Source organism: Pongo pygmaeus, chromosome 4, assembly GCF_028885625.2.
Source record: "Pongo pygmaeus isolate AG05252 chromosome 4, NHGRI_mPonPyg2-v2.0_pri, whole genome shotgun sequence".
Classification (NCBI taxonomy): Eukaryota; Metazoa; Chordata; class Mammalia; order Primates; family Hominidae; genus Pongo; species Pongo pygmaeus.
This window is the reverse complement of record NC_072377.2, coordinates 148,424,751-148,448,836: the sequence shown is the minus strand read 5'-3', so window position 1 is coordinate 148,448,836 and position 24,086 is coordinate 148,424,751.

The following is a 24,086-nucleotide window of genomic DNA, read 5'->3' as shown; positions in this document are numbered from 1 at the left end:
GCCAGTTGTGTGAGTGAAAATTTGTAAATGCATTCTAATACTCCTGATATCGAGGTATATCTGCCCTTTGGATTCTACTTTGAACTGATTATATTATTTTATTGGTTCCTTCATTAATAAAGCATTAAATAAAAACTTTAGCACCATTTCACACTGTCCAAAATTCATTTGGCCCCCTTTTTTTTTTTTTTAGAAAATTCACCTTTAATATATTCAGAAGAGTTTTACCAGAAATGGAAAATTCTGCCCCATTAATTCAAGAAAACAAGTTTAGCCGGCCACAGTGGCTCATGCTTGTAATTCCGCTTTGCGGGGGTGGCGAGGCAGGCGGATCATGAGGTCAGGAGATCAAGACCATCCTGGCTAACACAGTGACACCCCGTTTCTACTAAAAAAAAAAAAAAATTAGCTGGGTGTGGTGGCACGCGTCTGTAGTCCCAGCTACTCGGGAGGCTGAGGCAGGAGAATTGCTTGAACTCAGGAGGCAGAGGTTGCAGTGAGCTGAGATTGCACCACCGCACTCCAGCCTGGGCAACAGAGTGAGATTCCGTCTCAAAAACAAGAAAACAAAGAAAACGAGTTTAATTCTTTCTCTATTTGGTTCTTGTTTCTTTGTTTTCCAATTTATGTTTCTGCAGTTGTTGCCTTCATTGGCCAAATATATTGATGGTTGTAGTGATGCAACAGAAAATATAAATTAAGTTCCATAATTTATATTTTAATATAAATTTTTATATTTCTGTAAAGTTTTTAATTTCCATAAAGTCCAACTTATCTATTTTTTTCATTTGTTGCTTGTGCTTTTGGTATTGTTTGAAGAAATATTTGCATAATAGAAGGTCATGAAAATGTATTCCTATAGTTTCTTCTAAAAGTTGTACAGTTTTCACTGTTATATTTAGGTCTATGATCCATTTTGAGTTAATTTTGCACATGATGTGAGGGAGGGGTCCAGCTTCATCCTTTTACATATAGACATCCTGTTGTCTCAGCACTATTTTTTGAAGAAACTAATTTTCCCCCTCCACCCCCGGCCTGCCCCCACTCCCCACAACCTCCATTAAGCTGTCTTGGTCTCCTTTGTTGAAAATGAACTGACCACAAATGTATGAGTTCATTTTTGGACTTTCCATTTTATTCCACTGATTTATATCTCTATTTTTATGCCAGTACCATACAATCTTATTTACTGTAGTTTTGTAATACATTTTGAAATCAGAAAGTACGAGTCCTTCAAACCTGTTCTTTTTCAAGACTGTTTTGGCTATTCTAGATCCCTGACATTTCCATATACATCTTTATGGTTTATCATTACAACCCAGAGGGGTGGGGAAATAAGTTTCAATTTTATCCTTACATTATTCACAAAAATATACATGTGTGTTTGTGTATACAAATATACACACACAAAAGATAAGTGAACATCTTGTTTTTCTCTACTTGGCATGCATTCTTCCAAATTCTAATAACAGAATTATATTGGTAAAAGCTCTCTGATGCCACACTCTCATGCCCTGCCCTGATTTCATGTGTGTGACCCAGTCGTGGAAAATAAGTACAATTTAACTATTTGGTTAGTGATTGGTTTAAAAATGGACTCAGCCAAGACAAGTTAGTTACTCCGTTTTGGGGACTTTATTAGAGCTGTCGGGAAGAAGTTTTCTTTCTATGTAACATCGCCTAAATGTAAAAAAGAAGGCGGGAACTGCTGCAACCATTCTTGCAACCAAGAGGGAAGAACCTGACTGTGGATGGAACCAACGCACAAGCAGAGCCCGGAGTTGAAGGGCCTGAAAATGAGCCCTAAGTACATCATCTGAGTCCTGGGTTTTGTTATACCTGAAGTATGTCCAGTGTGAATGAGTATCTATCGTTTATAATCAAAAGTGTCCTGATTCAGAAAAACAAGAGGATTAAAAAAATCGGTATGTATATTTGAGTCATGGAACTATAGATAATTTTTATATTTCCTTTCTTAAAATAAGGTAGATGCATTACCTTTATAATCAGAGGAATAAAAAAACGTAACATTCTTCTGATGCTCTTCAAAAAGTTGGATGTCTGAGTCAATCCTCTTTGAAGATATTAGTCAAGCTACCACACAAATACTGGATTTATAAAATGTTGAAGAATCTAATTTTATGGTTTTATTATGCATGTTTTTTTCTCCTTAGTTCCACTTACTAAAATCAGCAAATACTGGGGCTTTTGTGATCCCTCAGCATACATTTTCCAGAGGTCATTTTCCTGTGTTGTGGAAGAATGTGAATAAAAGCACTAAGTGGAATTATTGTCTCCAGGACACAGAAATTTGGGATAAATACCTTAGTCAGATTTGATCCTGGGAATATACAGGGACAGCATTATGCAATAACTCCTAGTTTCCCCCATGGGAGGATCCTAGGGTGGAGGAAAGTTGGAAGAGAAAGAAAAGAGCCAGTGCTCACATAGTCCTTCTTGTGTGCTTGAGTCAAATATATCTTTACATTTTTAACTTTGTATTTTGAGATAATTATAGCTTTACATATAGTTGTAAGAAATAATACATAGAGGTATATACTCCCTTATGTCATCTCACTCAATAGTAACATCTTGCATAATTATACAATATCACAACCAAACATTGACATCCATCCACCTTAATTTGGTATCTCCAGTTTTACTTGCACTCATGTGTGTGTATTTAGTTCTGTGCAATTTTATCACATGTGTGGATTCTTGTGACCACCACCACAATCAAAATACAGAACAATTCCATCACCACAAAAATCCCTTTTATAAGCACATGCACCTACCACCCATCCTCCAAGCCCTGGCAGCAGCTGATCTGTGCTACCATCTCTATAATTTTGTTATTTGAAGGATATTTTTAGTATATATTTCTCATATTCTAGAAATAACTAGAATAATTCAATGTAAAGTTTAGGAAGACCCTTACAGCTCTGTAGTTCACCCTCCCTTTCTTTACTTGAAGGAATCATTTGACCACCATTTATTCAGCCTTTTTATTAAGCAAGGGAGGTGGCAGAGTTCACAGGAGACTAGAGCACAGTAAGTCATATCATAGCTCTGCTATGTTCTAACTGTGCAATCACTAAACCTCAGCTGCCTCAAATGTAAAATGAGATTAATAATCATAATGATCTCATAAAGTGGTTTAAAGTTGAAATGAAATAACGCATGTCAAACGTGCATCCAGTTACTTGAAACAAAGAACCTACTACCACACCTCCTCATTCAGTTTATCTCACAACTACACGATCAGAGCTTTTAGAAAGTTGTTCCTCCTTGAGAGTTGGAATTCTCCTCTTCCAGATTCTGCTCATTGGCTCTAATTTTACTTTTAAAGTCTTACAGAATTCATTGGATCCCTGTTCCACATGATAGCATTGTAGCTCATCAAAGTTGAATCTTATGCTTATCTCTTATCCATGCTCCACTTTCTTTAACTGATCCCCATATAATTCCGTGACTATAGAATTAAGTCTATCTGATTCACCCTGTCTTCCTCTCCTTGAACAATGCCTTGCTCACAGCTCCTACTCAAAAATATTTTAATCGATGACATGCTTTAGCATTCTTTTATTATCATGGTTGTCCAGTTCTAAGCATACTCCATTTGTCCAGTTTACCTTTTATTAAATGATAGTACCCCATATGACATTTATTAATCTCCCTATACAAAAACAAAGGTCACACCAAAACTGTGTCACCTCTGAGCTCCAACAACAACAAACATTGCATAGTGTTATTTCGAATATGAGAATAATAAACAGACTTACATACGCACTTCTAGAACCAAAGTTATTCAATAATAGAGGAAATTCTCTATTTCTGGATAGGTTTCTAAGCATGCATATTGAGCCTTGGCTAGCTTTTTTTGGATGGCTAGTTAGCTAAACCACTACACCTTTCCACAGGAGCAGTCATCATAGCATCAATTGTTTCTTCTATATTGGTTAAAATTAAATCCAAAGGAACAGCACCCCTCCTTGCTTCCTCTACTTCTTGAGAAAAGAAATTGTCACAAACCAAGGACAGGGCTGTCAGATGTTCTACTTCCAAATAAGTAAGCTCCCAGCATAAACTTGAAAAAAAAGATTCTATTCCTTTTTCTGCATCTCCACTACAATTTCTCTATTTCAGGCCACCATCATCTTACCTCAAAAATTGGCAACACCTTCTTAGCTGGTCTCTAGGGCTCTGTTTTTGCCACACTCCTATCCTATCCTCCACATTGCAGCCAGTGTGATCTTGCAGAAGCAAAAATCCCGTGCTGTTTGTTTTTTTTCCCTTGCGGATATAGCCTGATCCCTCAGCATCCCCATTACCCTATATTTACTATGTTCTGTCCATTTCAAACATTTTTAATGCCTTAATGAATTTGTGTTTTTTATTGCTCCCTGACTTCTGAGAATGTATCCTCTACCAGAAATACTTTTCACCCAAATCTGACTTGTCCCTCAGTTCAGACATTCCTGGCTCCCAAAGGTCTTCCTTTCCTGGATCCAGAAGAACCCCAAATCCAGGAAAGATGCAGCCTCTCAAGGCATCTGGAAATCCCCGCTTTACAATGTTCACCACGCTGCATTGTCATCACTTGTCTCTTCACTGTAGGCTGGGATAGGGTGGACGGGAAGGAATAACTATATTTGTCCTGTTTTTCTTTGCAGGCTCAGAGAATAGCAAAGAATGGGGTTTATAAGAAGAGCTTCATCTCTGAAAATGAAAGGAATAAGTTGTGAAAAATTATGATTGCCATTTTTATATGTAATGAGGTGTATGTATGGGGAAAAGCAGTTTGATGTAATCCTGTAATACTTTTAAAGGACATGTTCATATGTAAATATTTTTCATGAGCACGGATTCTGCTTCAAATGTTAGTTTCCAAACTAGTTTTAAGAATCCTTTCTGTCATACAAACATTTTGAATACAGTGCAAACAATTCTATATGCCTTGTGGGCTTTTCTTACACGGGGTAAGAGCTATGCATTATCTGTACTCTTTCCACTCCAATTACAGGCTTTCTGTGGGAGGCAGCTGGATGTTTGAACTCTCTCTTATATCATGAAGATCCAAGGAGTTCTGAGTTTGTGATTACCAAGAGGAATTGTGCCTTGAAACGTACATCATTCCCGAATGGAATTGGAATAGTAAATGTTTCATTTGTTTTGTAGTAAAATGATATTTTTCTAACAAGATGCAGTTGCCATCCAACTCATTCTAGGTCTCTATTTATATTTTCCTTGAACAGAAAGCTTTCGTTTTTTACTTTGATTACTTTTCTTTGATGTTGTGCCAGTACCACAAGATAAAATTAGAAACTTTTTTAAAAGTCTCATTTCAGCTTACATTGTAGCAAAATTCCATGCCCTCTTAAAAATGAGTTGAAATGCCTCATCCCCCTATTGGTTGCCTTATTTTGTCCTGAATAAAGAAACTCTTGTAGCACCTTCAATAAAAAGAAGTCCCAGCAATTCTTATTTCTGTTTTACTCTGGCAGTTAATGGAGCAAACAATAGAAAATTTACAGATATACACACACAAGGATATTTACTGCAGCATTGCTAGAAATAGTAAACAACTGAAAACCATTGAAAAAGAATAGATATATTACAGAACATCTATATTATGAAACATACGTAGTCACTAAAAACAAGTTAGATTAACATCAACAAACTGTGACTTGTTGTTAAGCGTAAAAATAAAGCTGCAGAATAATGTGTATAATACAATTCTTTCTGAGAGCAGCATGGCAAGTTGGTGAATATCCTATGCATCTATGTAGACACATAGATGATAGATACATAGATAGATAGATAGATAGATAGATAGATAGATAGATAGATAGATAACTGTTAACATTAGTTGTTGGGGAAGGTAGAGTTGGAAAAGGCGATTCTTTATACATCTGGACTATTTCCTTTCTTATAAACAATATGATTTCTGTCTGAAACGAAAAAATTTAATGAAAAATTTTAATGGAAAATAAATGATCAAAGGCTGGGAGCGGTGGCTCACACCTGTAATCCCAGCACTTTGGGAGGCCGAGGCAGGTGGATCACGAGGTCAGGAGCTGCAAGACCAGCCTGGCCAATATGGTGAAACCCTGTCTCTACTAAAAATACAAAAAATTAGCCAAGCGTGGTGGCAGGTGCCTGTAATCTCAGCTACTCAGGAGGTGGAGGTTGCAGTGAGCCAAGATCGCACCACTGCACTCCAGCCTGGGCGAAAGAGTGAGACTCTGTCTCAAAATATAACAATAATAAAAATTTAAAAAGAAAATGCATGATCAAAAAGAAGAGTATTATGAAGGGAAGCCAGAATGAATCAAGACTATCAATCTACTCATTCTGTTCTCTCCCAATGTGAGTGGGTGTGCCTGTGATTGATGTCAGCGATATATACCTAAGGCACAGTCATCAAGCGGGTAGGAAAGGCAAAGGGAAAGAAGGCAAGAAGTGAATGAGAATGTTAAAGAACAACCAAAGATTTCTTTAGCCTCATAGGCTGCTAGTCCCTCAGCTAGCTCTTCCAAGTATGCCAGTGATTCATTTAATCAACATGAACTGAGCACGCGTCCTGTACAAGGTACTATGGAGTGCTTGGGGATAGGATGGTGAACAAACACACAGTCGTCACTGGGTCTAGAGATGATAGTGCAGAGACAGGGCTCTGAATGAGGTCTGGGCACTGGTACAAATTGTCATGGGAGCAGGGAAGCATACAAGAACAATTTCATTATGGACCGAGGGACAGAAATAGAAAAAGAAATCACTATATTGAGTAAATTACCAAGGCTTTTTCCAATTTAATAGGTTTTCTTCATCTGAAAGATTCATTATCAACCCCCTTTCTAAACAGATAAGACACTTACTATGAATCAGATTGTAGGGAATGACACTAGAATGACAAGTTTACATAGCCACTGCTCAGTACGTTCAAGAAACTTCCTTGTAAAAAGTGTATCTAGAAACCATGATAATACATTGTAAAATATAAAATAGGGACATTGGATGTCCTGGTAACATTTTCTTTCTCTACTTAGAGAGTAAGTACATGAGTGTTTCTTTTATTTTTTTTCAACTATGCATATACATTTCAAACACTTTTTGTAACATCATACATAAAAAAAAATCAGAAAAGTAAATTATCTTTGAGAAAAAGTTAACATTTCCATAATGTGCCAATTTAATTTGTATATCAATTCTTCTTAATGACATCCGGTAAAGATACACAATTTTTTCATTTTTTCCCACTAAATTATGCTGTTTCTACCTACAATAATTCATTTAAGTAAGCAAAGCACGATTTTTGATGAAGTTGTAGAGAAAATGTAAACAAGGACCAAACATTAAGCATGAAAATGAGTTGATACATCATGAATCCTCTAGTATTTATCTATTGAGAATATTTTGCTTGGACTTAGATAATGACAAGAAAAATGGTGAGCATACTAATAATGTCAAAACGTTTTGAATATTCAGCATTTGAAAAAGTCCCAGCTGCTTTTGTTTTCTTTTGGGCCAAAGAAGGGTTGTCAAGGAAAGCTTTCTAGAAGAAGTGACCAACTTCCCTTTGAGAGGTGTCAAATGCTGACCCCCACAAAACACCAAAACTTCCTGTTGACAAAACAGTTTACTACCTGGTGCAGTGAGGTATAACATCCCTCAGTAGAACCTTAGTAGCATCTCAGAGAAGAGTAAAGTTGGGATATGTATTAAGATCTTGACATCTGGTTTAAGATAAGACTTTCAATGCAGGGGGTTTAGCTAGCATTGGGTAAGTATCATGATAGAATAGTTAAAGATTGGTGGAAACAGCAAGGTGAGAATTTTCAGGCAAGAATTTCAAAGAGCCTTGAGATATAAAACCTTATTTTATGCTTATTTTTTTTGAGAGAGGGTCCCGCTGTGTTGCCCAGGCTGAGGTGAAGTGGCACCATCATAGCTTACTGTAACTTCTAACTCCTGGCCTCAAGTGATCCTCTTGCCTCAGCCTCCTGAGTAGCTAGAACTACCGCACATGCATGCCTCCACACTCTGCTAATTTTTTATTATTTGTAGCGATGGGGTCTCACTATTTTGGCCAGACTGGCCTCAAATAGTCTTCCTGCCTTGGCCTCCCAAAGTGCTGGGATTACAGGAATAAGCCAACATGCCCAGCCTGATGCTTTCTATTAAAAAATGTATAGGAATTTTAGGAAGTTCCTGGAATGAATAATTAAGTTTGTTACAGCTGTTCTCTTTCTGAGCAAGAATCTTCTCGAATAGTAAAATTATGTTGATGAAGGTAGTGGAATAGTAAAGTTATGTTAATAATTTTAGACAGTGAACTGCACGTATGGTTTCCATTCTCAGAGAGGAGAAAGTCAGAAACAGCAGGAAAGATGCATCATCATTGCATCCACATGTCTAGACACTTAGTGTCATTTAGCCAGCACCCAAGTAGACGGGCTCACTAATGTCAGAGGGGGGTCAAAACTGCTCTGTCATTGAGAATCATTAGGAATTTTGAAATCATACCCTCTTTCTGGGGCTCAATCTGGTCCTCTTTTCAATAAAATTAAAGGGCTATGCTAAGTAATCTTTTGGTGCTTCCATTGTCTGACTGTAGACAGATGGGAGATGGTTACAGAGCAAGGACTCTAGAGTCAGATGATATAGGTTCACATCCCGCCTCTACCACTGAGTACCTGTGTGACCTTGTGGGATGCTTAACTTCTTGATGTTGCAGAGGTTTTCTCTTATTTTAATAATAGGAGTAAAATCTACCTTCTTGAAGTATCTAAAAGTACTCTACCTCAGAATGATTGCTCAAATATTGGTGGTGGTGGTGGTGATGGTTGTGGTGGTTACCATCATTAATATCATCATTCTGTGGGCTCAGAGCTTTTGCTTAAATGTGGACCACTTAAAATATTTTAATTGGGCTCAGAGAGTTTTACCCTACGTATCAATTAACCCAGTATGAGATCCTGTGTATTAAGTTCAGATTGAAAAATGGTAAAGCATATAACTGAGAACTCCTTGTGATTAATGTGATTTGGATAAGCACAATGGAATAACATATTAAGGTCACTGATTTAAATTATTGAATGATATGAAACTCATAAAACAATTTTGAGAAAGATGTTTTAGAGAAAGATTTATGACTTACATACAGGCATGTAATTGCCAGGGTTGAAAATGCATTGGTTTTATTAATTGGTCTGGTTTTTCTTTTTTTTCTGTTATGAAAATAGGTTGATTCTGTCTGATCTTAACCAGCTGGATTTGACACTGTAGAATTTGGTCAGTTCACCAAGTCCTTTCCTAATTCTGTGTCTTCCGGGTCCAGCAGGGTCCAGCAGGCAGTTGCAGCGGTATTTGCCGACTTGCAGAATCCCTGAACCTTTCTCACTGCTCTGGAAGTGTCTGAGAGAGCAGCAGGAGATATGCTGCCCATTGGGTTGGCATCACAAGGAAGGATCATGGCCTCAATTGCTTTCTGAGGACCTGTCTACACAAGGTGGCAGTGGAAAATCAGAATGAGGGTTGAAGCTGAAAAGTGAATCACAGTTTAGGGAGAGTGGGTTATACCCCAAAGTAGCTACATGTTAAGGGAGATTTCTACCCATGTAGTGTAGACATACTAATCCTGTGAATTTTTTTTTTTTTTTTTTTTTTTGAGACGGAGTCTCGCTCCGTCGCCCATGCTGCAGTGCAGTGGCGCGATCTCCGCTCACTGCAAGCTCCGCCTCCCGGGTTCACGCCATCCTCCTGCCTCAGCCTCCCAAGCAGCTGGGACCACAGGCACCCGCTACCACCACGCTGGCTAATTTTTTGTATTTTTAGTAGAGACGGGGTTTCATCGTGTTAGCCAGGATGGTCTCGATCTCCTGACCTCGTGATCCACCCGCCTCGGCCTTCCAAAGTGCTGGGATTACAGGCGTGAGCCACTGCGCCCGGCCAATAATCCTGTGATTTTATGGCTAGGCACAGAGGCTGGATTTCTGTGCTTGAGTCTATCAATGAACTCTTTTCACCAGTAAGATGAAAATCAGCTGAAATACAAATCAACTGTTCAAGTTATGATTCTTTGTGTGTGGGACCATACTTTCTTCTCCTAGATATATTGGAAAGAAAAATTGAAGTAATTATGTATTTTTTTTATAAACCATTAAGACAATCGATGTAAAACTTGTCAAGGTAACTTAATTATACTATTATAGAATATTGGCAATTATTTGGTTAAATCTTCCACCCAAAGCAGAAATTACCTCTGTAATAACTACCTCACATTTATTTGGTTGAACATTTATTTCTACTTTTAATAAACAACACTTTATGAGCAGCCTCTACCCTTATAAGCCAGTGTCAAAAAGTTCTTCCTTATACTAAGGCAGAATCTGTAGCTATACAACTTCTATTCTTACACCTATTTCTGCACCTCTGAGCTGCACAAAACACATCTCTTCCCTCTCTAACTTGATTTTCCCTGAAAAATTCAATTCATAGATAATTATTGAATATTTACTTTATGCCAGGATGCAAGAAGAATAAGATAGAACTAGTCTTTGACCTCTTGGGATTTGGGGATTTACTATGTTGTTTTCACCAGCCTCTTCTTCAGGTTTGACATCACTAATTATTTTTATTTCCCCCACATAACATATTTCTTACCCCAGGTCAAACATTTAAAACAAGAAATATAAAACTATGCATTTCTCCAGATGTGATTTGCCTAGTGCAAAATACAGTAGCATGATTAACCAACTTATCTTTGCATCTCTATTGACATTGAAAGTAGGCCTTATGAACAGTTGAGTACTCAACAAATATTTATGAAAGACTCTGGCTACCCCTTTCTCTTGTGGAGGCAATGGTTTCAATTCTTCCATTAACTTCTTATGTTTGGACATAACCATAAACTATGCATGATTAAAACAAATGCATGGGGAATAAATAGTGAACCACATATGACTTAGAAGTTATTTTCTTAAAGAAGAAATTATGACTACCTTGCAAAATTCCTAGAAAATATTTACATTCACATGAGTCTTCTGCCACAGTGAAGGGAGATTTTTAACCTAAATGATTAAGGTTTTGAGGTAAAATGATTGAAGATATTTCCTGCCTCAGGGTGTGATTTATGATAGATTCATCTCTACTGCCTGTTGACTGCACATAGTTCTACTGGACTAAGGTGATCAGGTAAAAATATTTCAAAAAATTATCACCTCACTTAGATTGGAAGTCTTAGGAAGTGCTGTGTTAACATATTCTCTCAACCTTTAGAATCCACTCTCCTGGACTACACACATACGCGCGCACACACACACACACACGGTATTGAAACTAGAATTCTTTCAATGTTGTATTCCCCATGCTTATTTATGTTTCAAAGACTGATCTTCAAAGAGGACAGAGACTTCCAGTGTAAGACAGTTGCAAATACTTGGCTGTGACCAGCAACTCAAGGCAAACAAGTGTCAAAAGGGTCTTTGCTATTGCAAGTTGATTCTCTTTTATTGATCTAAACAAAAGGCTCTTCTCACTTCTCTATTTCCCATCCTGGTGCATTAACCATTTATATTTAATTAAGTCTTTCTTATATTTCTCAAACAGTAGTATTTATGCTAGTAAGTCTTAGCTTTTATAAGTTTATGAGCTTTTATTTTCTTTCTATGATGAACATTATTTCGTTTCAATAGTACTTGTAACACCTCTAAAAGCTCCAAATCATTTTTTTGTTTTATTTTCTGCCTTCAGTAATATTGATGTCATCTTGCAATACAGTGTCTATACACTTTTTAAATAGCATGTTAATTCTTCTCTATGAATAATTTACAAAATTGACAGAATCAGAAAGAGCTCACCCACCAGGACCCACTAAAAGTCCCTCATTCCACTGAATTAATATTATGTTCTTATCCATGGAAATTTGAACTAACTTTAACATTGTATAACCATTATGGCATTTCTCAAGCCTATGATCACCAGTAGCTATTAAGATGCTGTCAATTAGGCCAGGAGCAGTGGCTCATGCCTGTAATCCCAGCACTTTCAGAGACCGAGGCAAGTGGAGTTCAGGTCAGGAGTTCCAGACCACCCTGGCCAACATGGCAAAACCCCATCTCTACTAAAAACTACAAAAAATTATCTGGGCGTAGTGGCATGCACCTGTAATCTCAGCTACTCGGGAGGCTGAGGCAGGAGAATTGCTTGAACATGGGAGGCAGAGGTGGCAGTGAGCCGAGGTCATGCCACTGCACTCCAGCCTGGGTGACAGAGTGAGACTCCATCTCAGGAAAAAAAAAAAATGCTTTCAATTAAATGGGCTAGTGGAATCAAAGTCACTCATGTAGTGCTTGTAGACATGATCTGTGCTGAAATGACACATTTTCAAAATCCGGAAACAAGTGCTAAGGAAAGACGGAGAACTAAATGGGCCTTTGTATTGGGAGTATGCCTTCTTTGAAGATGAGTTTTTGAGACATAGTGAAGCATGGTGAATATGGCATAGAAGGAATTCTACATCCAACAGCACCGTAAAGAGCCTGGCCAGCAGTAAACCCACACTGTTAGACATTAACAATTAAAATAATCATTTTTGTCTCATTGAAGAAAAATAAAAAATGAAAACTGATCATTTATGGAAACAATTTGTCAAAAAGATAAATTGCCATTAGTTCTTTTGAGTTATGAAAAAGATGTCAGAAAAAAGAAACTATTTTTAACATTTCTCTTTAAATTATTGAATGGGTTTTGTTTCCCTCACTCGAAACTTGAATACTATGAGCAAAAGTATGCCAAAGAACTTCTATTCTCATTGTGATTCTTTATATACTCCCTTCTCTCTCAAAGCATTATTTTAAGTTAGTGTTACCTCACCTTTAAAATATCAGTTTCATTTGAAATAATACAATATAGTTCCTGTTGTTTTACCCTTCTTATCCTTACCTCAATTCTCTCTTTAAATTCACTTCTATTTGCAAGTCCTGATAGTCACAATCCAGCAATAACTCTTAAGTAAAAAGAGGATAGACATAATTTCTGATAAACTTAAATTTAGACATACTTTGCTTTTAAAGCCACCTGTCCACATGACTAAACCAGACAGAGTTAAACAGAGAGCAACTGACATCAATATTGGTGCTGACAGTAATTCAGGGTACCCTTGGTGATATGGTTAGGCTCTGTGACCCCATCCAAATCTTATCTTGAATTGTAATCCCCAGGTGTTGAGAGAGGGACCTGGTGGGAGGTGATTGGATCATGGCGGTGGTTCCCACATGCTGTTCTCATGATAGTGAGTTCTCATGAGATCTGATGTTTAAAGTGGCAGTTTCCCCTGCACTCTCTCCCTCCTGCTGCCATGTAACACGTGCCTTGCTTCCCCTTCACCTTCAGCCATGATTGTAAGTTTCCTGAGGCCTCCCCAACAATGCAGAACTGTGTGAAAATTAAACCTTTTTTCTTTATAAATTACCCAGTCTCAGACAGTCCTTTACAGCAGTGTGAAAACAGACGAGTACACTTGGGCAGGAGGGAATCAAAAAGAAGGAGATTCAGGCTATGTGCACATTGTAACTCATAGCAAGGATTCAACTTCACATGAATGGCAGGAAGAGCCTCTTCATGGAAGAAAGAAGCAAGTTCAAGAACTCATTAGTTCTGAAAATAACTTTAGAAGTCATCCAGGTCATCACTTCGTTTTGACATTAACAAAACTGAGGCCCAAGGAGGTGAAATTACTTGTCCCAAGTCCCACAGCTGGTTACAGACAGATTAGGGCTAAGACCCAAGTCTCCACTCTCCCAGCTCAACACATTTTCTACCTCACAGTTACCAAATGAGGACAATTATCCTAAACAAATGACATACGGTGGAGTTTTCCTTTCCTAAGTTCCCCAGAAAACTTCATAAAATGAGCTAGCAAAATAGAAGATCATCTTTATGATATAATATATCAAACGTACCTGCTGTATCAGCCACACTCTGGTCCCAAGAACATCCATCCTGTCATCCTGTTGAAAACAATATTTTCTAACACAGCCATTCTTTAGAAGGAGGCCCAAGCAGAGGGTAAATATGTTGCATGCAAACTTCTCCAAGGCAAGGATCAGGCCTTCTATTTTGTTTTTTCCCAGAGGGCCTATAATCATAACATGCATAAATGATTGATACACATTCAATGCTTTGTTGGCAACACTTTTTAGCATTTTATGCTCCTTTATAATCAGATATTCTAATCCTGAAGTTTGACTGCCACTAAGGATTATGGAAGGAGAATGTTTGGGTTTAAGAAGTGAAGAATGGCCATGCTCTTGGATAGAAAGAATCAATGTCATGAAAATAGCCATATGGCCCAAAGCAATTTACAGATTCAATGCTATTCTTATTAAACTACCAATGACATTCTTCAGAGAACTAGTAAAAGCTATTTTAAAATTCATATGAAACAAAGAAAAGAGCAGAAATAGCCACCGCGATTCTAAAGCCAAAAACAAAGCTGGAGGCATCACACTACCCAACTTCAAACTATATCACACTACCCAACTTCAAACTATATCACACTACCCAACTTCAAACTTTTACAGTAGTAGAAACAGCATGGTACTGGTACAAAAGCAAACACATAGACCAATGAAACAGAATACAGAACCCAGAAATAAGGCTGCATACCTACAGCTATTTGATCTTCAACAAATCTGACAAAAACAAGCAATGGGGAAGAGCACCCTATTCAATAAACGGTGCTGGGATAACTGGCTAGCTATATGCAGAAGATTGAAACTGGACCCCTTCCTTACACCATATACAAAAATTAACTCAAGATGGACTAAAGATTTAAAGGTAAAACCCAAAACTATAAAAACTCTGGAAGGCAACCTAGGCAATACCATTCTGGACACAGGAATGGGCAAAAATTTCATGATGACGGTGCCAAAAGCAACTTCAAGAAAAGCAAAAATTGACAAATGGGACCTAATTAAACTAAAGAGCTTCTGCACAGCAAAAGAAACTACCAACAGAGTGAACCTACAGAATGGGAGAAAATTTTTGCAAACTATGCATCTGACCAAGGTCTAATATTCAGCATCTTAGGGAACTTAAACAAATTTACAAGAACAACAACAAAAAAAAAAACACCCCATTATAAAGTGGGAAAAAAGAATGAACAGACACTTCTATAAAGAAGACATACATGTGGCCAATAATCATATTTTTAAAAAGCTCAACATCACTGATAATTAGAGAAATGCAAACCAAAACAACAATGAGATACCATCTCACACCAGTCACCATGGTTATTATTAAAAATCAAACTATGACAGGGCACGGTAGCTCACGCCTGTAATCCCAGCACTTTGGGAGGCCGAGGCTGAGGCGGGCGGATCATGAGGTCAGGAGATCCAGACCATCCTGGCTAAAACGGTGAAACCCCGTCTCTACTAAAAATACAAAAAATTAGACGGGTGAGGTGGCGGGCGCCAGTAGTCCCCGCTACTCGGGAGGCTGAGGCAGGAGAATGGCTTGAATCCCGGAGGGCAGAGCCTGCAATAAGCGGAGATCACACCTCTGCACTCCAGCCTGGGTGACAGCAAGACTCCGTCTAAAAAAAAAAAAATCAAAATATAACAGATGCTGGCGAAGTTGTGGAGACAAAGGAACACTTATACACTGTTGGTGGGAGTGTAAATTAGTTCAACCCTTGTGGAAGACAGTGTGGCAATTCCTCCAAGACCTAAAAACAGAAATACCAGTTGGCCCAGCAATCCTATTACTGAGTATATACACAAATAAATATAACCTGTTATATCGTAATGACATATGCACATATTCATTGCAACACTACTCACAATAGCAAAGACATGGAATCAACCTAAATGTCCATCTATGGTAGACTGGATTTAAAAAATTTGGTACATATACACCATGGAATACTATGCAGTCATAAAAAAGAATGAGATCATGAGCTTTGCAGGGACATGTATGGAGCTGGAAGCCACTATCCTTAGCAAACTAACATAGGAACAGAAAACCAAATACCGCATGTTCTCACTTATATATGGGAGCTAAATGATGAGAACACATGGACACATAGAGGGGAACAACACACACTGGGGCCTATAAAAGGGTGGGGGGTGGGAGGAGGGATACCATCAGGAAAAATAACTAATGGGTGCTAGGCTTAATACCTGGATGATGAAATAATCTGAACAACAAACCCCCATGACACACATTTACCTATGTAACAAACCTGCACATGTACCCCTAAACTTAAAACAAAAGTTAAATTTAAAAAATAGAAAAAACAAAAAAACAAGAAATGAAGGATGGACCTGGATTCCTCTGGCCCAGAATAACCAGTGGAGTTTTTCTCACCTTCTCAGTTTTACTGCAACTACTGTCAAGCTATTCTGTGGGGTTGGAGGTTGATGACATAACAAAAGCATTTCAATAAAAATCACCAACACCACCTACAATATGGTAAACTCTGGCCCAGCTCTATGACAGACATCATGGAAGACAAATGCAATAGCTTTAAAACTAGACTAATCTGGATTCAGATCTCAGCTTCATCACCTACCATGGCAACCTTGGGCAAATGACTTAAGTTTCCCAGCCTCAAAATTGATTTATCTGTGAAGTAGGGATGATAATGTCCCTCTCCTCAAACTGTTAAAGGAAATAATGTACACAAAGCATTCAGCATAGGCCTTGTACAAAATGTTTAGTAAATGACAGCTTTCACTGTGACACTGAAGCAGTTTATCATCCAGGGTTGAAGAGCCTGGCCTTGGCAATCAGAACAGATGCAGGCGAATTGCAGCTCCTTTCCCCAAAGGAAATGACCTTGGACAAATAACACAGCCTCCGTAAGCTTCAGTTCACTCATCTGTGAGGATGATAATACTTTTTCTGTCTGTTCTTCTTGTTGTATGATTAATTGAGATAAAAATAATGCCTGGTACATAATGAAATATCAGCAAATAGCAATAATGTTATTGCTATCTCATTAAATCCTCACGAGTCCCCTTATGGTGGTATAGTTTTCCCATTTTATACAAGAGAAAGTTAAAGCTCAGAGAGGTTAGGAAACTTTCCTAAGCTCAAGATGCTTAAGTGGCAGACTTGAGATTTGACCCAGGACCTAAATCGCCTCCAAAGTCTAAGCCTTTTGCAATACCAACCTTTCTCTTCTTACACCCCTTCTACTTGTTTCCAGGAAAGTTGTCAATCAACTTTCTCTTTCTTTTACTCCTGTGAGATTTTTCTTTATGCAAAATAGAATCGACTGGGGTAAAACAATAATATTAAATTTTCCAGTGGAAATTTAAGTCTTTCAGATCTTCAATTATACTGACATTTTTCTCCAGAATTCTAAATTATCTCCATTTCTTAAATTACTATGACACATGTTAATGACTATCAAAGGCTCTGAGTTTGGTTAAGGCCATCTCCAAGTTTCCTCCGTTTCTATCATAATATGGAAAAAAACAGTTATAAGACATTTTAGTTCTGATCTAAGCCAAGTATATTTACATAACTTTCAGATAACCTAAGACGAATATGAAAATTTAAAGAAAATCATTACCTAAGGAATTCACTAGTATAATAAAAATAGTACAAAAAATTAAATAATATTATCTGCTAGCTGAAATTGGCCCCATTTTACTAATAGGAAATTTTGGTGGTAACACTAAGAAATGATTCATGGGATTTTGTTTTGTTTTTCACAGAAGCAGAGGGCAGAGGTAATAGTTTAGATATAAACTCCAGGCTTAGAAAGACCTGAGGCCAAATCCTGACCCTGAGAATTATTAGCTATGATCTGGAGCAAATTTACCTATTCTTTCTAAGCCTCATTTTATCTTGGCAAAATTACTATAATAAAAGCATTTATAATATCAGGTGTATAGAAAAAGTTGGTTCTTAGAAAGTACATGTAGCAGTGTCTGTATTCAATACACAGTAGCTATTATTTTTATTATTATACCATATACCCCAACCATTCCAATATCTCCTTAGTTTCAGAGTGTGGGATGCAATTCCATAATCCAAAGGCACATTTCTAAGTCACAGAGCCAGTCAGTTAATCATTTACCTGAGTTTTTTCCTTCTACTCTATACCATTTTGAATCATGTCATTGGTAGTTTAAACCAAGAAAAACCCATGAGCCATTAAGGCTGTAAGAGTATTCGTGTCCATATAGCACCAAAATAACTACTCAAATTGATTAATTTGATCATCCAAATGGTAAGTCTATTTCAAAACAGAATTAGAAACTTAACTAAACTGGGCAGTAAAACTTGGTCTCAGCAGTCCTCTGACTGGCTAGACTGAAAATGCCACACGGTTTTTTGTTTTATGTCATACCCGAAGTAGAAACATCTCTGTTTCTCCTTTTGACAGACAAATCTGGGCATCTATAACATGTTGGCTTTATATTCCACTCTTAGATTCTATGGAATATATCCAATTCTGTGGAATATATCAAACCATCTTCAAAATGCATCCATGCCTAAAGACTTGGTGGCTTGTAACTATATAAATGCATGAATTTATTCTTGCGCCTCTCCTTGGGGTATCTGTGAGCAAGTCCATTTAATAGCTGGGTCAAAGTACATAGAAATATGGGCAACAATAATGGCAGCCCCTGCCTCTGTAGAACTGGTGCAGGGAGTCCTAGACTGTCTTTGCTGGGTAGGACACAAGCACAAGTGCTACCTCCCTGAATTCCTCCCAAGGGCCAGTGGCTCCTGAGGGCAGCTCAAGAACTCTGTCCTAAAAGTGGGCTGAATGAGGGGAAGGCAGCCCTCAGTGCTGCCTGAATCCCCACTTTAAGAATCTTTCTGATGTCTACTTCTCACAGCCTTTTCTCTCCATCTCCATCACCACCTCCCTGATCCAGGCCCCTGCAATCTATTCTCCACATTGCAGCCCAAGAGGACATTTAAAATGCAAGTGTTATCAGGTTCATTCTTCTGTTTCCAATCCTTCAGTGGCCTCCTCTGACTCTCAGGATCCAGATCAAACTTCCACAAGCGGACCCCAGGCACTTCCTTCTCTAAAGCCTGCCCGTCGACAGAGCCTCAGCTCTGCTCACCCCTAATGTGAAGGCACACTGCCCAACTTCTAGCTTATCAACCCCCTCAGGGCATTCACAGTCCATTTTCTCTACCCAGGAGCTTTTCCTTCCCTGCACCCCAACTTTTCTGTCACCCAGCTAGCTTCTATAGGCCTCGGTTTAGTCACTTTTACTTTCATTAAAAAGCTTTCCTGATTCCCGCAGATCAGATTAGGATCACTCTTAGCACTCTGTACCTCTTCTGAAGCCTTTATCACAAATACAATTAATGAGTTAAGAAATTACTAAATATCTGTCTTCCCCACCAGAATGTAAGCACCACAGTGTTCTCCAGTTCCCTTCTCTGTTCTCAGCTCCTAGCACATCTCCTATTTGGTTCAACACCCAGCACAAGACTTCTTACCGTGCTCAATGAGAATTAACTAAGTGCACAAATGAATTAATGAATGGAGGGAAGGATGAACAGTGAATATGGAGAGGAGCCTCCATCTGACCAGTCTCTCTCATATCCAGGCTCAGCAAGCATGGACTTGACTGAGATTGAAAAGTGACTGCCTGCATTATAATCCAGTGCTTGCACCTGCAGCGTGGAAGCTGGGGGGTCTCACAGATCCCACCCCTGCCCCCTAGCTATACTTTTACAAGTGTAAGCACCCTTGTCTCACCAGGAGATCTCACCTCCCTTGAGACCAGGGACTAAGAAAGATCACTTTTTTCCTGCGTCATACCTAGCCCAGCCTTGCACATAGTAGGTACATGAAAATGTTTGATAAATATATTTTAAAAATACACAGATAGTTGTTTCTTCTGTACCCTGGTGAAGGATATAACAGCCTCTTGGCCCTGAGCTATTCATGTTTTAGTTTCCCCACCACTAACTCATTTTATCCCCTTTTCAAGCTGGGCATGCAACAGACCCTCTCCCTTCCTTCTATTGATGCAACTACATGTATCTGAAGCACTTTTAGTGCTTGGAAAGAAACAGAAAGTTTATAAAGACACAATTATTACAAATAGTATGGACTTTCTTTCACATCTCTTTGAACATAGATTCTTAGAGCAAATATTGTAAGAATATTAAAAATAAATTTCAAAATCTGTTAATTTCAAGACAATTCCTCATTCATTCCTAACTATTCCATCTTGTACTCATGTTTATTTTTTAATTCAGTTAGAGGCACTCCTTTCTCAACTAAGCCACCTAATTACATGAAAGATCATAAAACCAGTTAGAAGCTCAAATATTAGGAAAGAAATCAAGGCTAAAACATATATGTCTTCTGCCTATCTAAATACCCATAATTACTGTGATGATAGACAGCATTTAAGTGGGATTCTATAAATCAAAAGAAATATGTGCTGTCTTAGCAAATTACTGTGAATAGTCGTGTCTAAAACCAAACAAAACAGCGCATTTTAAGTTTCAGTTACCATCTTGTATTTGACAGAAAAAAATCTAAGTTTTCAACTGAGCAAAACTCCTATAGAGCCATTTTTCAAAGTGAAGAATGAAACATGAACTAAACTTGGAGGGAAAAAATATGCAAAAATAAAATGAAAATGTAAAGTAATTCAGTGTGAGCACACAGAGACACACACACACACACACCCCCCTCCAGTATCCAGAAACTGTAGATAAGATTTGATCTTCAAACCACACACAATAAATGCACCAAGCAGTCCTCCTGCATTCTGCTGGAACCCAGCGGAAGTCCTGGATGAAGTTTACTTTTCTGTTTTATTCATTTAAACTATGGCAGACCTCAAAAGGAGCCCAGGAAACTGTGAAACCCCTGAACTTTAACTGAAGGAGGCAGGATGAAAAAACTTCTTTCCACAAAGATCAAGAAACGGAAAGAACTGTTTACATAACTGGGTTCAAGCTCTGCTTTATTCTCTGTTCACCCTGCTATCTCGGCTTGCATGCAGCACACAGGCTTTCATCACAGGCCATATTCTCATTAACTGGAGTGGCCACATGTGGGGTGAAGTGTGGGGCCTTTGACATAAAGGAGATTGCTAACCTGCTCAAGGTGACCCCTTGCTGGAAATTCATGGCGTAGCCCTTAACATCAACTCATGGTTTGAAAAGATTTATACTGTAGCATGCACATTACAATAACACATGCCAAGAACATGGTGCTTTTGTTGGGGAAAACAAGGTTGTCATTGGTAGAAAAGCTCTATTACAAGGCCTTTAAATAGAAGACTATATCTGTCAAATGGAGAGCATGGCCAGTAAACAAGAGCCCTTTGGGTGTCTCTGTTATCTATTTCAGTCCTGCAAATGATTAGCAAGAAGAGATAAGAAATGAAAAGAAAAAGGTTACAGAGTGCTTCCTAAGCATGAGATAAGTGCTTTATGTGCATGTTCTCATTTCATCCCACCACTACACGAGGATGTGGTAGATTTACAGTAGCCTGTTTTACAAGCAAGGAAATTGAGACTCAGGTCACTTACCCAAATTCACCCCTAGAACAGTGCCTGGCATACAATAAACACTCAAATATTTGTAGAAGGAAGGAAACGAGAGAGGAAGAGAGGGAAGGGAGATCAGATAAGGAGACATTTATTGTTATCAAAATAACAAATGAGGAAAGTCTAGCCTGGAGCAAGGGCAGTGGGATCAGAGAGGAGCAAACAGATTCATGAGCTATTTGAAGGAATAACATCATAACGTTAATAAAAACAAATACTTATTCAGCAATTTCTATGTGCCAGTCACTGTTCTAAGTGTTTTACTTTTGTTAACGTCTATTAAATTGTATTTATTTGTTTAATTATATGAACTATTTTTTACTTATTATTTATTTTACTGTTTTATCCTTAAAGCAGCCCCATGATACAGAGAAGGTCAAGTGTCTTAGGTCACTTTCCCTAGAGAGAGCCTCAGATGGGTTTTCTTGTGCAAGCCATTTATTGAGGAAGTGGGAGAAGCAGGGGATCCTGCCAGAATACTAGGTTGTGAATAACACCACAGGCTGACCTGATTTGTGGCATGGGGGCTGGACATTCATACCCCCCATCAGTCCTTGGCTGCAGGCAAGCTTTGGCGCTCAGGCAGGTCTCTGGTCTCTGGTCTCTTTTCAGAACAACTGTGACCTGTTAGTAGCCAATGCTTATCATCAACATCATCATCATCATGATTACCACTGAAAGAAGACAGGGTTTGAGAAGTCACCAAGAGCAAGGCAGAAGGGATGAAGGAGAAAATGAGTAAACGGTGGTCAGGGAAGGATGCAATGTGAAGAGACCCACCGAAGCTTGACCAACTGTCTGCCTTGCAGGAAACTAGGGAATGAGGCCTGAGGTCTGTAGGTTCATTCCCTTGGGAAGTTCTTATTCTGCAGAGGAGCAATAAAAAGCTCAGTTCTGCTTTATGACAAATATTTTTACTTTGCAGGGCTTCGAAATAAGGAATCTTATAAAACTTTATGGATATGGGAAGGAAAATCAGAGGGGCTTTGGTGTTAGCAAGCAATTAAAATATATTCTCTTCAATCTTTTAGGAACCTAATAAGAAATACTAGTGCTCAGAAAAGCATGTTTGCTCCCTTGTTATTAAACTTTGACTAATTTTACATTAAAAAAAAAGAAAGGCCCAAAACAGTAAGTTCATGAAGTAGCAGACTACTGATTACTCTGTGTCTATGAATTACTTTTCCTTTATTGAGTTTTGCTTTTCTATTTGTTTAAAAGAATTCTGTTTCCTTCCCCTGCAATATTGAAGCAGTTTTGTCTCTGTCTTAATAGAGCATTTACATTTAGACAATGTTCTTCTGCACATTAAGATATGGTCATAGGAAAGGAAAAGTTGAACCTTTGTGCACAAAGCTGACACTCTTGACTCACCACCAGCAGGCCAGAGGCTCAGAGCTGTTTTTTGAGCAGCAGAGAAATAACCAGCCCAGCCTCCCCAGAACTAAGGGAACTTGTCCATGACATAGACCACCTTGGAGAGGGTGTTTTCATCACAGAAATAATTGATTGTATGGGAATCATGTTTGCAATTTGCCCCCTTTCACCTCCATTATACAAGTTTATAAATGTCAGTCCCACATGAGTTAATTCACCTCCTGGCTGCCATCATCTGATGCTGAAGAGTCGCTGTCTGATCAAGTATAAGCCCTCAACAGTCATGGCACAAAGAATGGCTTAGGAGAGCTCTCCTAACCTACTCCAGAACCAATCCAAATGATTGGGTTTTTTAGATCCACCCCCCACCTCCACCCCACCCTCTGCCCCAACCACATTGCTGCCTTCGAATCTTCTTATTTGGAAATTCTAGAGTTGGAAGCCTGCTGTATGTTTTTTTGAAATTTTAGAAAGTGACTCAGTACTACCCTGCCTACAACTGGGTTTTGGAGTCATATTCCTTGCGACTATAGCCTTGAAAGGAAGCAGAGGCAGAATGTCAGCACATTTTAATTATATAGCATTTCTTTAGCCCTAGAAAGCATCTTTCACAAGTGATTCTTAGTGTGAACCTTTATTTACTTTCTTTCATGAAAGTTGACCTTCACTTTGAAGAAGGTTCCTCATCTTAGACCCATTTCCTTAGATCTGGTATTCAAAAACTCTGGTCAGTGGCTCTCAAAATTCTTAACCTGTGCACAGAAATTCTCCACAGAATTTGCTAAAAACGCAAACTTAGTAGGTCTAGGGCTAGTTTTGAATCACAAATTTAAATTTCAAAAAAATCCCCTGAAGTATTATTGGGAATGTCATTGGGAGTAATGAGGCATTAATGAAAATACTGATTACTTAATAACAATAATTATAATGGTTCAAAAAGGCCATGACACTGATTTGGGGTTATGTGTCTCAGATTTTGCAGCATTTCAAAATTAAGCTCTTAGGGATTACTATTTTTCAATAAAGACTTCAGCTATTTTCAATAGATGACCTATTATAATTTTTATATAATTACTCTGGCCCTTATTTATCATTAACCATTTATTGAGCACTTACTGTGCACTAAGCATTTTATGCCTCTTATGCAT